A 15266-nucleotide genomic window follows, 5' to 3' on the forward strand; every position below is an offset into this window, starting at 1 on the left:
ACCAGCTACCAGCTACCTGCTACCAGCTACCAGCTACCTTCTACCAGCTACCAGCTACCTGCTACCAGCTACCTGCTACCAGCTACCAGCTACCTGCTACCAGCTACCTGCAACCAGCGGCCAGCTACCTGCTACCAGCTACCAACTACCAACTACCAGCTACCAGCTACGAATACCAACTACCAACTACCAGCTACCAACGACCAGCTACCATCTACCAGCTAAAAACTACCAGCTACCAATACCAACTACTAGCTACCAACTACCAACTACCAGCTACCCGCTACCAGCTACCTGCTACCAGCTACATGCTACCAGCTACCAGCAACCGGCTACCAGCTACCAGCTACCAACTACCAGCCACCAGCTACCAACTAACAGCTACCAGCTACCAACTACCAGGTACCAGCTACCAGCTACCAACTACCAGCTACCAGCTACCAACTAGCAGCTACCAACTACCAACTACCAGCTACCAACTACCACCTACCATCTACCAGCTACAAACTAACAGCTACCAACTACCAGCTACCAACTACCAGCTACCAGCTACCAACTACCAGCTACCTGCAACCTGCTACCAGCTACCAGCTACCTGCAACCAGCTACCAACTACCAGCTACCCGCTACCAGCTACCTGCTACCAGCTACCAGCAACCTGCTACCAGCTACCAGCAACCAACTACCAACTACCAGCAACCAACTACCAACTACCAGCTACCAACTAGCAGCTACCAACTACTTACTACCAGCTACCAACTACCAGCTACCAGCAACCAACTACCAGCTACCAGCTACCAACTAACACCTACCAGCCACCTGCTACCAGCAACCAGCTACCAGCTACCAACTACCAGCTACCAGCTACCAACTACCAGCTACCAACTGCCAGCTACCAGCAACCAACTACCAGCTACCAGCTACCAACTACAAGCAACCAGCTACCTGCTACCAGCTACCTGCTACCAGCTACCTGCTACCAGCTACCAGCTACCTGCTACCAGCTACCTGCTACCAGCTACCAGCTACCAACTATCAGCTACCAGCTACCAACTAGCAGCTACCAACTACCAGCTAGCAACTACCAGCTACCATCTACCAGCTACAAACTAACAGCTACCAACTACCAGCTACCAACTACCAGCTACCAGCTACCAGCTACCAACTACCAGCTACCAGCTACCTGCAACCTGCTACCAGCTACCTGCAACCAGCTACCAGCTACCTGCTACCAGCTACCTTCTACCAGCTACCAGCTACCTGCTACCAGCTACCTGCTACCAGCTACCAGCTACCTGCTACCAGCTACCTGCAACCAGCGGCCAGCTACCAACTACCAGCTACCAGCTACGAATACCAACTACCAACTACCAGCTACCAACGACCAGCTACCATCTACCAGCTACAAACTAACAGCTACCAACTACCAGCATCCAGCTACCAACTAACCGCTACCAACTACCAGCTACCAACTACCAGCTAACATCTAGCAGCTACAAACTAACAGCTACCAACTACCAGCTACCAGCTACCAACTACCAGCTACCTGCTACCAGCTACCAGCAACCAACTACCAACTACCAGCTAACAACTAGCAGCTACCAACTACCAACTACCAGCTACCAACTACCAGCTACCATCTACCAGCTACAAACTAACAGCTACCAGCTACCAACTAGCAGCTACCAACTACCAGCTACCAGCTACCAACTACCTGCTACCTGCTACCAGCTACCTGCTACCAGCTACCAGCTACCTGCAACCAGCTACCAGCTCCCTGCTACCAGCTACCAGCTAACAGCTACCTGCTACCTGCTACCAGCTACCTGCTACCAGCTACCAGCTACCTGCTACCAGCTACCAGCTACCAACTACCAACTACCAGCTACCTGCTACTGGCTACCAGCTACCTGCTACCAGCTAAAAACTACCAGCTACCAATACCAACTACCAACTACCATGTACCAACTACCAACTACCAGCTACCCGCTACCAGCTACCAGCTACCAGCAACCTGCTACCAGCTACCTGCTACCAGCTACCAGCTACCAACTACCAGCTACCATCTACCACCTACCAACTAACAGCTACCAACTACCAGCTACCAGCTACCAACTACCAGCTACCAACTACCAGCTAACAGCTACCAACTAAAAGCTACATGCTACCAGCTACCTTCAACCTGCTACCATCTACCAGCTACCTGCAACCAGCTGCCAGCTACCTGCTACCAGCTACCAGCTACCTGCTACCAGCTACCAACTACCAACTACCAGCTACCAGCTACCAACTACCAGCTACCAGCAACCAACTACCAGCGACCAACTACAAGCTACCAGCCACCTGCTACCAGCTACCAGCTACCTGCTACCAGCTACCAGCTACCAGTTACCTGCTAACAGCTACCAGCTGCCAACTACCAGCTACCAGCCACCAGCTACCAACTACCAGGTACCAGCTACCAGCTACTAACTACCAGCTACCAGCTACCAACTAGCAGCTACCAACTACCAGCTAGCAACTACCAGCTACCATCTACCAGCTACAAACTAACAGCTACCAACTACCAGCTACCAACTACCAGCTACCAGCTACCAGCTACCAACTACCATCTACCAGCTACCTGCAACCTGCTACCAGCTACCTGCAGCCAGCTACCAGCTACCTGCAACCAGCTGCCAGCTACCTGCTACCAGCTACCAACTACCAACTACCAGCTACCAGCTACCAATACCAACTACCAACTACCAGCTACCCGCTACCAGCTACCTGCTACCAGCTACCAGCTACATGCTACCAGCTGCCAGCAACCTGCTACCTGCTACCAGCTACCAGCAACCAACTACCAACTACCAGCTACCAACTAGCAGCTACCAACTACCTACTACCAGCTACCAACTACCAGCTACCAGCAACCAACTACCTGCTACCAGCTACCAACTAACACCTACCAGCTACCTGCTACCAGCAACCAGCTACCAGCTTCCAGCTACCAGCTACCAGCTACCTGCTACCAGCTACCAACTACCAGCTACCAGCTACCAACTACCAGCTACCAGCTACCAACTACCAGCTACCAACTACAAGCAACCAGCTACCTGCTACCAGCTACCTGCTGCCAGCTACCTGCTACCAGCTACCAGCTACCTGCTACCAGCTACCAGCTACCAGCCACCAGCTACCAGCCACCAGCTACCAGCTGCCAACTACCAGCTACCAACTACCAGCTACAAGCTACCAACTACCAGCTACCAACTACAAGGTAAAAGCTACCAGCTACTAACATCTACCAGCTACCAACTACCAGCTACCAACTACAAGCTACCAGCTACCAACTACCAGCTACCAACTACCAGCTACCAGCTACCAACTACCAGCTACCAGCTACCAACTACCAGCTACCAGCTACCAACTACCAACTACCAGCTACCAACTACCAACTACCAGCTATCACCTACCAACTACCAGCTACCAACTACCAGCTACCAGCTACCAACTACCAGCTACCATCTACCACCTACCAACTAACAGCTACCAACTACCAGCTACCAGCTACCAACTACCAGCTACCAACTACCAGCTAACAGCTACCAACTACCAGCTACCTGCTACCAGCTACCTGCTACCAGCTACCTGCAACCTGCTACCATCTACCAGCTACCTGCAACCAGCTGCCAGCTACCTCCTACCAGCTACCTGCTACCAGCTACCAACTACCAACTACCAGATACCAGCTACCAACTACCAGCTACCAGCAACCAACTACCAGCTACCTGCTACCAGCTACCTGCTACCAGCTACCTGCTACCAGCTACCAGCTACCAGCCACCAGCTACCAGCCACCAGCTACCAGCTGCCAACTACCAGCTACCAACTACCAGCTACCAACTACCAGCTACCAACTACAAGGTAAAAGCTAACAGCTACTAACATCTACCAGCTACCAACTACCAGCTACCAACTACCAGCTACCAGCTACCAACTACCAGCTACCAACTACCAGCTACCAGCTACCAACTACCAGCTACCAGCTACCAACTACCAGCGACCAACTACCAGCTACCAGCTACCAACTACCAACTACCAGCTACCAACTACCAACTACCAGCTATCAACTACCAACTACCAGCTACCAACTACAAGCTACCAGCTACCAACTACCAGCTACCATCTACCACCTACCAACTAACAGCTACCAACTACCAGCTACCAGCTACCAACTACCAGCTACCAACTACCAGCTAACAGCTACCAACTACCAGCTACCAGCTACCAACTACAAGCTACCAGCCACCTGCTACCAGCTACCAGCTACCTGCAACCAGCTGCCAGCTACCTCCTACCAGCTACCTGCTACCAGCTACCAACTACCAACTACCAGATACCAGCTACCAACTACCAGCTACCAGCAACCAACTACCAGCTACCAGCTACCAACTACAAGCTACCAGCCACCTGCTACCAGCTACCAGCTACCAGCTACCTGCTAACAGCTACCAGCTACCAACTACCAGCTACCAGCCACCAGCTACCAACTAACAGCTACCAGCTACCAACTACCAACTACCAGCTTCCAACTACCAGGAACCAGCTACCAGCTACTAACTACCAGCTACCAGCTGCCAACTACCAGCTACCAGCTACCAGCTACCTGCTACCAGCTACCAACTAGCAGCTACCAACTACAAACTACCAGCTACCAAATACCAGCTACCAGCAACCAACTACCAACTACCAGCTACCAGCTACCTGCTACCAGCTTCCAGCTACCAGCAACCAATTACCAGCTACCAGCTACCAACTACCAACTACCAGCTACCAGCTACCAGCTACCAACTACCAGCTACCAACTACCAGCTACCATCTACCAGCTACAAACTAACAGCTACCAGCTACCTGCTACCTGCTACCAGCTACCTGCTACCAGCTACCAGCTACCAACTACCAGCTACCAGCCACCAGCTACCAGCTACCAACTACCAGCTACCAACTACCAACTACCAGCTACCAGCTACTAACTACCAGCTACATGCTACCAGCTACCAGCAACCAACTACCAGCTACCTGCTACCAGCTACCTGCTACCAGCTACCAGCTAACAGCTACCTGCTACCAGCTACCTGCTACCAGCTACCAGCTAAAACTACCAACTACCAGCTACCAGCTACCAACTACGAGCTACCAGCTACTAACTACAAGCTACCAGCTACCTGCTACCACCTACCAGCTACCTGCTACCAGCTACAAGCTACCTGCTACCAGCTACCAGCTACCTGCTAACAGCTACCAGCTACCAGCTACCAACTACCAGCTACCAGCTACCAACTACCAGCTACCAACTACCAGCTACCAGCTACCAACTACCAGCTACCAACTACCAGCTACCAGCTACCAACTACCAGCTACCAACTACCAGCTACCAGCTACCAACTACCAGCTACCAGCTACCAATACCAACTCCTAACTACCAACTACCAGCTATCTGCTACCAGCTACCAGCTACATGCTACCAGCTACCTGCAACCAACTACCAGCTACCAGCAACCAACTACCAACTACCAGCTACCAACTAGCAGCTACCAGCTACCAGCTACCAGCAACCAGCTACCAGCTACCAGCTACCTGCTACCAGCTACCAACTACCAGCTACCAGCTACCAGCTACCCGCTACCAGCTACCAGGTACCAGCTACCTGCTACCAACTACCAGCTACCAGCTACCAGCTACTTGCTTCCTGCTACCAGCTACCAGCTACCAACAAGCAGCTACCAACTACCAACTACCAGCTACCAACGACCAGCTACCATCTACCAGCTACAAACTAACAGCTACCATCTACCAGCTACAAACTAACAGCTACCAAATACCAGCTACCAGCAACCAACTACCAACTACCAGCTACCAGCTACCAACTAACAGCTACCAGCTACCTGCTACCAGCAACCAGCTACCAGCTTCCAGCTACCAGCAACCAACTACCAGCTACCAACGACCAGCTACCATCTACCAGCTACAAACTAACAGCTACCATCTACCAGCTACAAACTAACAGCTACCAAATACCAGCTACCAGCAACCAACTACCAACTACCAGCTACCAGCTACCAACTAACAGCTACCAGCTACCTGCTACCAACTACCAGCTACCAGCTACCAGCTACTTGCTTCCTGCTACCAGCTACCAGCTACCAACAAGCAGCTACCAACTACCAACTACCAGCTACCAACGACCAGCTACCACCTACCAGCTACAAACTAACAGCTACCAACTACCAGCATCCAGCTACCAACTAACAGCTACCAACTACCAGCTACCAACTACCAGCTACCATCTACCAGCTACAAACTAACAGCTACCAACTACCAGCTACCAGCTACCAACTACCAGCTACCTGCTACCAGCTACCTGCTACCAGCTACCAGCAACCAACTACCAACTACCAGCTACCAACTAGCAGCTACCAACTACCAACTACCAGCTACCAACTACCAGCTACCATCTACCAGCTACAAACGAACAGCTACCTGCTACCAACTAGCAGCTACCAACTACCAGCTACCAGCTACCAGCTACCAACTACCTGCTACCTGCTACCAGCTACCTGCAACCTGCTACCAGCTACCAGCTACCTGCAACCAGCTACCAGCTACCTGCTACCAGCCACCAGCTAACAGCTACCTGCTACCTGCTACCAGCTACCTGCTACCAGCTACCAGCTACCTGCTACCAGCTACCAGCTACCAACTACCAGCTACCTGCTACTGGCTACCAGCTACCTGCTACCAGCTAAAAACTACCAGCTACCAATACCAACTACCAACTACCAGCTACCAACTACCAGCTACCAACTACCAACTACCAGCTACCCGCTACCAGCTACCAGCTACCAGCAACCTGCTACCAGCTACCTGCTACCAGCTACCAGCTACCAACTACCAGCTACCAACTACCAGCTACCAGCTACCAACTACCAGCTACCAGCTACCAATACCAACTCCTAACTACCAACTACCAGCTATCTGCTACCAGCTACCAGCTACATGCTACCAGCTACCTGCAACCAACTACCAGCTACCAGCAACCAACTACCAACTACCAGCTACCAACTAGCAGCTACCAGCTACCAGCTACCAGCAACCAGCTACCAGCTACCAGCTACCTGCTACCAGCTACCAACTACCAGCTACCAGCTACCAGCTACCCGCTACCAGCTACCAGGTACCAGCTACCTGCTACCAACTACCAGCTACCAGCTACCAGCTACTTGCTTCCTGCTACCAGCTACCAGCTACCAACAAGCAGCTACCAACTACCAACTACCAGCTACCAACGACCAGCTACCATCTACCAGCTACAAACTAACAGCTACCATCTACCAGCTACAAACTAACAGCTACCAAATACCAGCTACCAGCAACCAACTACCAACTACCAGCTACCAGCTACCAACTAACAGCTACCAGCTACCTGCTACCTGCTACCAGCAACCAGCTACCAGCTTCCAGCTACCAGCAACCAACTACCAGCTACCAGCTACCAACTACCAACTACCAGCTACCAGCTACCTGCTACCAGCTACCAACTACCAGCTACCAGCTACCAGCTACCAGCAACCAGCTACCAGCTACCAGCTACCTGCTACCAGCTACCAACTACCAGCTACCAGCTACCAGCTACCCGCTACCAGCTACCAGGTACCAGCTACCTGCTACCAACTACCAGCTACCAGCTACCAGCTACTTGCTTCCTGCTACCAGCTACCAGCTACCAACAAGCAGCTACCAACTACCAACTACCAGCTACCAACGACCAGCTACCACCTACCAGCTACAAACTAACAGCTACCAACTACCAGCATCCAGCTACCAACTAACAGCTACCAACTACCAGCTACCAACTACCAGCTACCATCTACCAGCTACAAACTAACAGCTACCAACTACCAGCTACCAGCTACCAACTACCAGCTACCTGCTACCAGCTACCTGCTACCAGCTACCAGCAACCAACTACCAACTACCAGCTACCAACTAGCAGCTACCAACTACCAACTACCAGCTACCAACTACCAGCTACCATCTACCAGCTACAAACGAACAGCTACCTGCTACCAACTAGCAGCTACCAACTACCAGCTACCAGCTACCAGCTACCAACTACCTGCTACCTGCTACCAGCTACCTGCAACCTGCTACCAGCTACCAGCTACCTGCAACCAGCTACCAGCTACCTGCTACCAGCCACCAGCTAACAGCTACCTGCTACCTGCTACCAGCTACCTGCTACCAGCTACCAGCTACCTGCTACCAGCTACCAGCTACCAACTACCAGCTACCTGCTACTGGCTACCAGCTACCTGCTACCAGCTAAAAACTACCAGCTACCAATACCAACTACCAACTACCAGCTACCAACTACCAGCTACCAACTACCAACTACCAGCTACCCGCTACCAGCTACCAGCTACCAGCAACCTGCTACCAGCTACCTGCTACCAGCTACCAGCTACCAACTACCAGCTACCATCTACCACCTACCAACTAACAGCTACCAACTACCAGCTAACAGCTACCAACTAAAAGCTACATGCTACCAGCTACCTGCTACCAGCTACCTGCAACCTGCTACCATCTACCAGCTACCTGCAACCAGCTGCCAGCTACCTGCTACCAGCTACCAGCTACCAGCTACCTTCTACCAGCTACCAACTACCAACTACCAGCTACCAGCTACCAACTACCAGCTACCAGCAACCAACTACCAGCGACCAACTACAAGCTACCAGCCACCTGCTACCAGCTACTAGCTACCTGCTACCAGCTACCAGCTACCAGTTACCTGCTAACAGCTACCAGCTGCCAACTACCAGCTACCAGCCACCAGCTACCAACCAACAGCTACCAGCTACCAACTACCAGGTACCAGCTACCAGCTACTAACTACCAGCTACCAGCTACCAACTAGCAGCTACCAACTACCAGCTAGCAACTACCAGCTACCATCTACCAGCTACAAACTAACAGCTACCAACTACCAGCTACCAACTACCAGCTACCAGCTACCAGCTACCAACTACCAGCTACCAGCTACCTGCAACCTGCTACCTGCTACCAGCTACCTGCAACCAGCTGCCAGCTACCTGCTACCAGCTACCAACTACCAACTACCAGCTACCAGCTAGCAATACCAACTACCAACTACCAGCTACCCGCTACCAGCTACCTACTACCAGCTACCAGCTACATGCTACCAGCTGCCAGCAACCTGCTACCTGCTACCAGCTACCAGCAACCAACTACCAGCAACCAACTACCAACTACCAGCTACCAACTAGCAGCTACCAACTACCTACTACCAGCTACCAACTACCAGCTACCAGCAACCAACTACCTGCTACCAGCTACCAACTAACACCTACCAGCTACCTGCTACCAGCAACCAGCTACCAGCTTCCAGCTACCAGCTACCAGCTACCTGCTACCAGCTACCAACTACCAGCTACCAGCTACCAACTACCAGCTACCAGCTACCAACTACCAGCTACCAGCTACCTGCTACCAGCTACCAGCTACCAACTACCAGCTACCAGCTACCAACTACCAGCTACCAACTTCCAGCTACCAGCAAGCAACTACCAGCTACCAGCTACCAACTACAAGCAACCAGCTACCTGCTACCAGCTACCTGCTACCAGCTACCTGCTACCAGCTACCAGCTACCTGCTACCAGCTACCAGCTACCAGCCACCAGCTACCAGCCACCAGCTACCAGCCACCAGCTACCAGCTGCCAACTACCAGCTACCAACTACCAGCTACCAGCTACCAACTACCAGCTACTAACATCTACCAGCTACCAACTACCAGCTACCAACTACCAGCTACCAGCTACCAACTACCAGCTACCAACTACCAGCTACCAACTACCAGCTACCAGCTACCAACTACCAGCGACCAACTACCAGCTACCAGCTACCAACTACCAGCGACCAACTACCAGCTACCAGCTACCAACTACCAACTACCAGCTACCAACTACCAACTACCAGCTATCAACTACCAACTACCAGCTACCAACTACCAGCTACCAGCTACCAACTACCAGCTACCATCTACCACCTACCAACTAACAGCTACCAGCTAGCAATACCAACTACCAACTACCAGCTACCCGCTACCAGCTACCTACTACCAGCTACCAGCTACATGCTACCAGCTGCCAGCAACCTGCTACCTGCTACCAGCTACCAGCAACCAACTACCAGCAACCAACTACCAACTACCAGCTACCAACTAGCAGCTACCAACTACCTACTACCAGCTACCAACTACCAGCTACCAGCAACCAACTACCTGCTACCAGCTACCAACTAACACCTACCAGCTACCTGCTACCAGCAACCAGCTACCAGCTTCCAGCTACCAGCTACCAGCTACCTGCTACCAGCTACCAACTACCAGCTACCAGCTACCAACTACCAGCTACCAGCTACCAACTACCAGCTACCAGCTACCTGCTACCAGCTACCAGCTACCAACTACCAGCTACCAGCTACCAACTACCAGCTACCAACTTCCAGCTACCAGCAACCAACTACCAGCTACCAGCTACCAACTACAAGCAACCAGCTACCTGCTACCAGCTACCTGCTACCAGCTACCTGCTACCAGCTACCAGCTACCTGCTACCAGCTACCAGCTACCAGCCACCAGCTACCAGCCACCAGCTACCAGCCACCAGCTACCAGCTGCCAACTACCAGCTACCAACTACCAGCTACCAGCTACCAACTACCAGCTACTAACATCTACCAGCTACCAACTACCAGCTACCAACTACCAGCTACCAGCTACCAACTACCAGCTACCAACTACCAGCTACCAACTACCAGCTACCAGCTACCAACTACCAGCGACCAACTACCAGCTACCAGCTACCAACTACCAGCGACCAACTACCAGCTACCAGCTACCAACTACCAACTACCAGCTACCAACTACCAACTACCAGCTATCAACTACCAACTACCAGCTACCAACTACCAGCTACCAGCTACCAACTACCAGCTACCATCTACCACCTACCAACTAACAGCTACCAACTACCAGCTACCAGCTACCAACTACCAGCTACCAACTACCAGCTAACAGCTACCAACTACCAGCTACCTGCTACCAGCTACCTGCTACCAGCTACCTGCAACCTGCTACCATCTACCAGCTACCTGCAACCAGCTGCCAGCTACCTCCTACCAGCTACCTGCTACCAGCTACCAACTACCAACTACCAGATACCAGCTACCAACTACCAGCTACCAGCAACCAACTACCAGCTACCAGCTACCAACTACAAGCTACCAGCCACCTGCTACCAGCTACCAGCTACCTGCTAACAGCTACCAGCTACCAACTACCAGCTACCAGCCACCAGCTACCAACTAACAGCTACCAGCTACCAACTACCAACTACCAGCTTCCAACTACCAGGAACCAGCTACCAGCTACTAACTACCAGCTACCAGCTGCCAACTACCAGCTACCAGCTACCAGCTACCTGCTACCAGCTACCAACTAGCAGCTACCAACTACAAACTACCAGCTACCAAATACCAGCTACCAGCAACCAACTACCAACTACCAGCTACCTGCTACCAGCTACCAGCTTCCAGCTACCAGCAACCAATTACCAGCTACCAGCTACCAACTACCAACTACCAGCTACCAGCTACCAACTACCAGCTACCAGCTACCTGCTACCTGCTACCAGCTACCTGCTACCAGCAACCAACTACCAACTACCTGCAACCAACTACCAGCTACCAACTACCAGCTACCAGCATCCAACTACCAACTACCAGCTACCAACTAGCAGCTACCAACTACCAACTACCAGCTACCAACTACCAGCTACCATCTACCAGCTACAAACTAACAGCTACCAGCTACCAGCTACCATCTGCCAGCTACAAACTAACAGCTACCAGCTACCAGCTACCTGCAACCAGCTACCAGCTACCTGCTACCAGCTACCAGCTAACAGCTACCTGCTACCTGCTACCAGCTACCTGCTACCAGCTACCAGCTACCAACTACCAGCTACCAGCTACCAACTACCAACTACCAGCTACCAGCTACCTGCTACCGGCTACCAGCTACCTGCTACCAGCTACCAGCTAAAAACTACCAGCTACCAATACCAACTACCAGCTACCAACTACCAACTACCTGCAACAGCTACATGCTACCAGCTACCAGCAACCGGATACCAGCTACCTGCTACCATCTACCACCTACCAACTAACAGCTACCAACTACCAACTACCAGCTACCAACTACCAGCTAACAGCTACCAACTACCAGCTACCTGCTACCAGCTACCTGCAGCCTGCTACCATCTACCAGCTACCTGCAACCAGCTGCCAGCTACCTGCTACCAGCTCCCAACTACCAAATACCAGCTACCAGCTACCAACTACCAGCTACCAGCAACCAACTACCAGCTACCAACTACCAGCTACCAGCTACCAACTACAAGGTAAAAGCTACCAGCTACTAACATCTACCAGCTACCAACTACCAGCTACCAGCTACCAACTACCAGCTACCAACTACCAACTACCAGCTACCAACTACCAGCTACCAGCTACCAACTACCAGCGACCAACTACCAGCTACCAGCTACCAACTACCAACTACCAGCTACCAACTACCAACTACCAGCTACCAACTACCAGCTACCATCTACCACCTACCAACTAACAGCTACCAACTACCAGCTACCAGCTACCAACTACCAGCTACCAACTACCAGCTAACAGCTACCAACTACCAGCTACCTGCTACCAGCTACCTGCTACCAGCTACCTGCAACCTGCTACCATCTACCAGCTACCTGCAACCAGCTGCCAGCTACCTCCTACCAGCTACCTGCTACCAGCTACCAACTACCAACTACCAGATACCAGCTACCAACTACCAGCTACCAGCAACCAACTACCAGCTACCAGCTACCAACTACAAGCTACCAGCCACCTGCTTCCAGCTACCAGCTACCAGCTACCTGCTAACAGCTACCAGCTACCAACTACCAGCTACCAGCCACCAGCTACCAACTAACAGCTACCAGCTACCAACTACCAACTACCAGCTTCCAACTACCAGGAACCAGCTACCAGCTACTAACTTCCAGCTACCAGCTGCCAACTACCAGCTACCAGCTACCAGCTACCTGCTACCAGCTACCAACTAGCAGCTACCAACTACAAACTACAAGCTACCAAATACCAGCTACCAGCAACCAACTACCAACTACCAGCTACCTGCAACCAGCTACCAGCTACCTGCTACCAGCTACCAGCTAACAGCTACCTGCTACCTGCTACCAGCTACCTGCTACCAGCTACCAGCTACCAACTACCAGCTACCAGCTACCAACTACCAACTACCAGCTACCAGCTACCTGCTACCGGCTACCAGCTACCTGCTACCAGCTACCAGCTAAAAACTACCAGCTACCAATACCAACTACCAGCTACCAACTACCAACTACCAGCTACCTTCTACCAGCTACCTGCTACCAGCTACATGCTACCAGCTACCAGCAACCGGATACCAGCTACCTGCTACCAGCTACCAGCTACCAACTACCAGCTACCATCTACCACCTACCAACTAACAGCTACCAACTACCAACTACCAGCTACCAGCTACCAGCTAACAGCTACCAACTACCAGCTACCTGCTACCAGCTACCTGCAACCTGCTACCATCTACCAGCTACCTGCAACCAGCTGCCAGCTACCTGCTACCAGCTACCTGCTACCAGCTCCCAACTACCAAATACCAGCTACCAGCTACCAACTACCAGCTACCAGCAACCAACTACCAGCTACCAACTACAAGCTACCAGCCACCTGCTACCAGCTACCAGCTACCTGCTACCAGCTACCAGCTACCAGTTACCTGCTAACAGCTACCAGCTACCAACTACCAGCTACCAGCCACCAGCTACCAACTAAAAGCTACCAGCTACCAACTACCAGCTACCAGCTACCAACTACCAGCTACCAGCTACCAACTACCAGCTACCAGCTACCAACTAGCAGCTACCAACTACCAACTACCAGCTACCGTCTACCACCTACCATCTACCAGCTACAAACTAACAGCTACCAACTACCAGCTACCAGCTACCTGCAACCTGCTACCAGCTACCAGCTACCTGCAACCAGCTACCAGCTACCTGCTACCAGCTACCAACTACCTGCAACCTGCTACCAGCTACCAGCTACCTGCAACCAGCTACCAGCTACCTGCTACCAGCTACCTGCTACCAGCTACCAGCTAACAGCTACCTGCTACCTGCTACCAGCTACCTGCTACCAGCTACCAGCTACCTGCTACCAGCTACCAGCTACCTGCTACCAGCTACCTGCTACCAGCTACCAGCTACCTGCTACCAGCTACCTGCTACCAGCTACCTGCAACCAGCTGCCAGCTACCTACTACCAGCTACCAACTACCAACTACCAGCTACCAGCTACCAATACCAACTACCAACTACCAGCTACCCGCTACCAGCTACCTGCTACCAGCTACCAGCTACATGCCACCAGCTGCCAGCAACCTGCTACCAGCTACCTGCTACCAGCTACCAGCAACCAACTACCAGCAACCAACTACCAACTACCAGCTACCAACTAGCAGCTACCAACTACCTACTACCAGCTACCAACTACCAGCTACCAGCAACCAACTACCAGCAACCAACTACCAACTACCAGCTACCAACTAGCAGCTACCAACTACCAGCTACCAGCTACCAACTACCAGCTACCAGCTACCAACTAGCAGCTACCAACTACCAACTACCAGCTACCGTCTACCACCTACCATCTACCAGCTACAAACTAACAGCTACCAACTACCAGCTACCAGCTACCTGCAACCTGCTACCAGCTACCAGCTACCTGCAACCAGGTACCAGCTACCTGCTACCAGCTACCTGCTACCTGCTACCAGCTACCAACTACCTGCAACCTGCTACCAGCTACCAGCTACCTGCAACCAGCTACCAGCTACCTGCTACCAGCTACCTGCTACCAGCTACCAGCTAACAGCTACCTGCTACCTGCTACCTGCTACCTGCTACCAGCTACCTGCTACCAGCTACCAGCTACCTGCTACCAGCTACCAGCTACCAACTACCAACTACCAGCTACCTGCTACTGGCTACCAGCTACCTGCTACCAGCTAAAAACTACCAGCT

Source organism: Amblyomma maculatum, unplaced genomic scaffold (assembly GCF_055883805.1).
Source record: "Amblyomma maculatum isolate TAMU_Amacu unplaced genomic scaffold, ASM5588380v1 scaffold_26, whole genome shotgun sequence".
Taxonomy (NCBI): Eukaryota; Metazoa; Arthropoda; class Arachnida; order Ixodida; family Ixodidae; genus Amblyomma; species Amblyomma maculatum.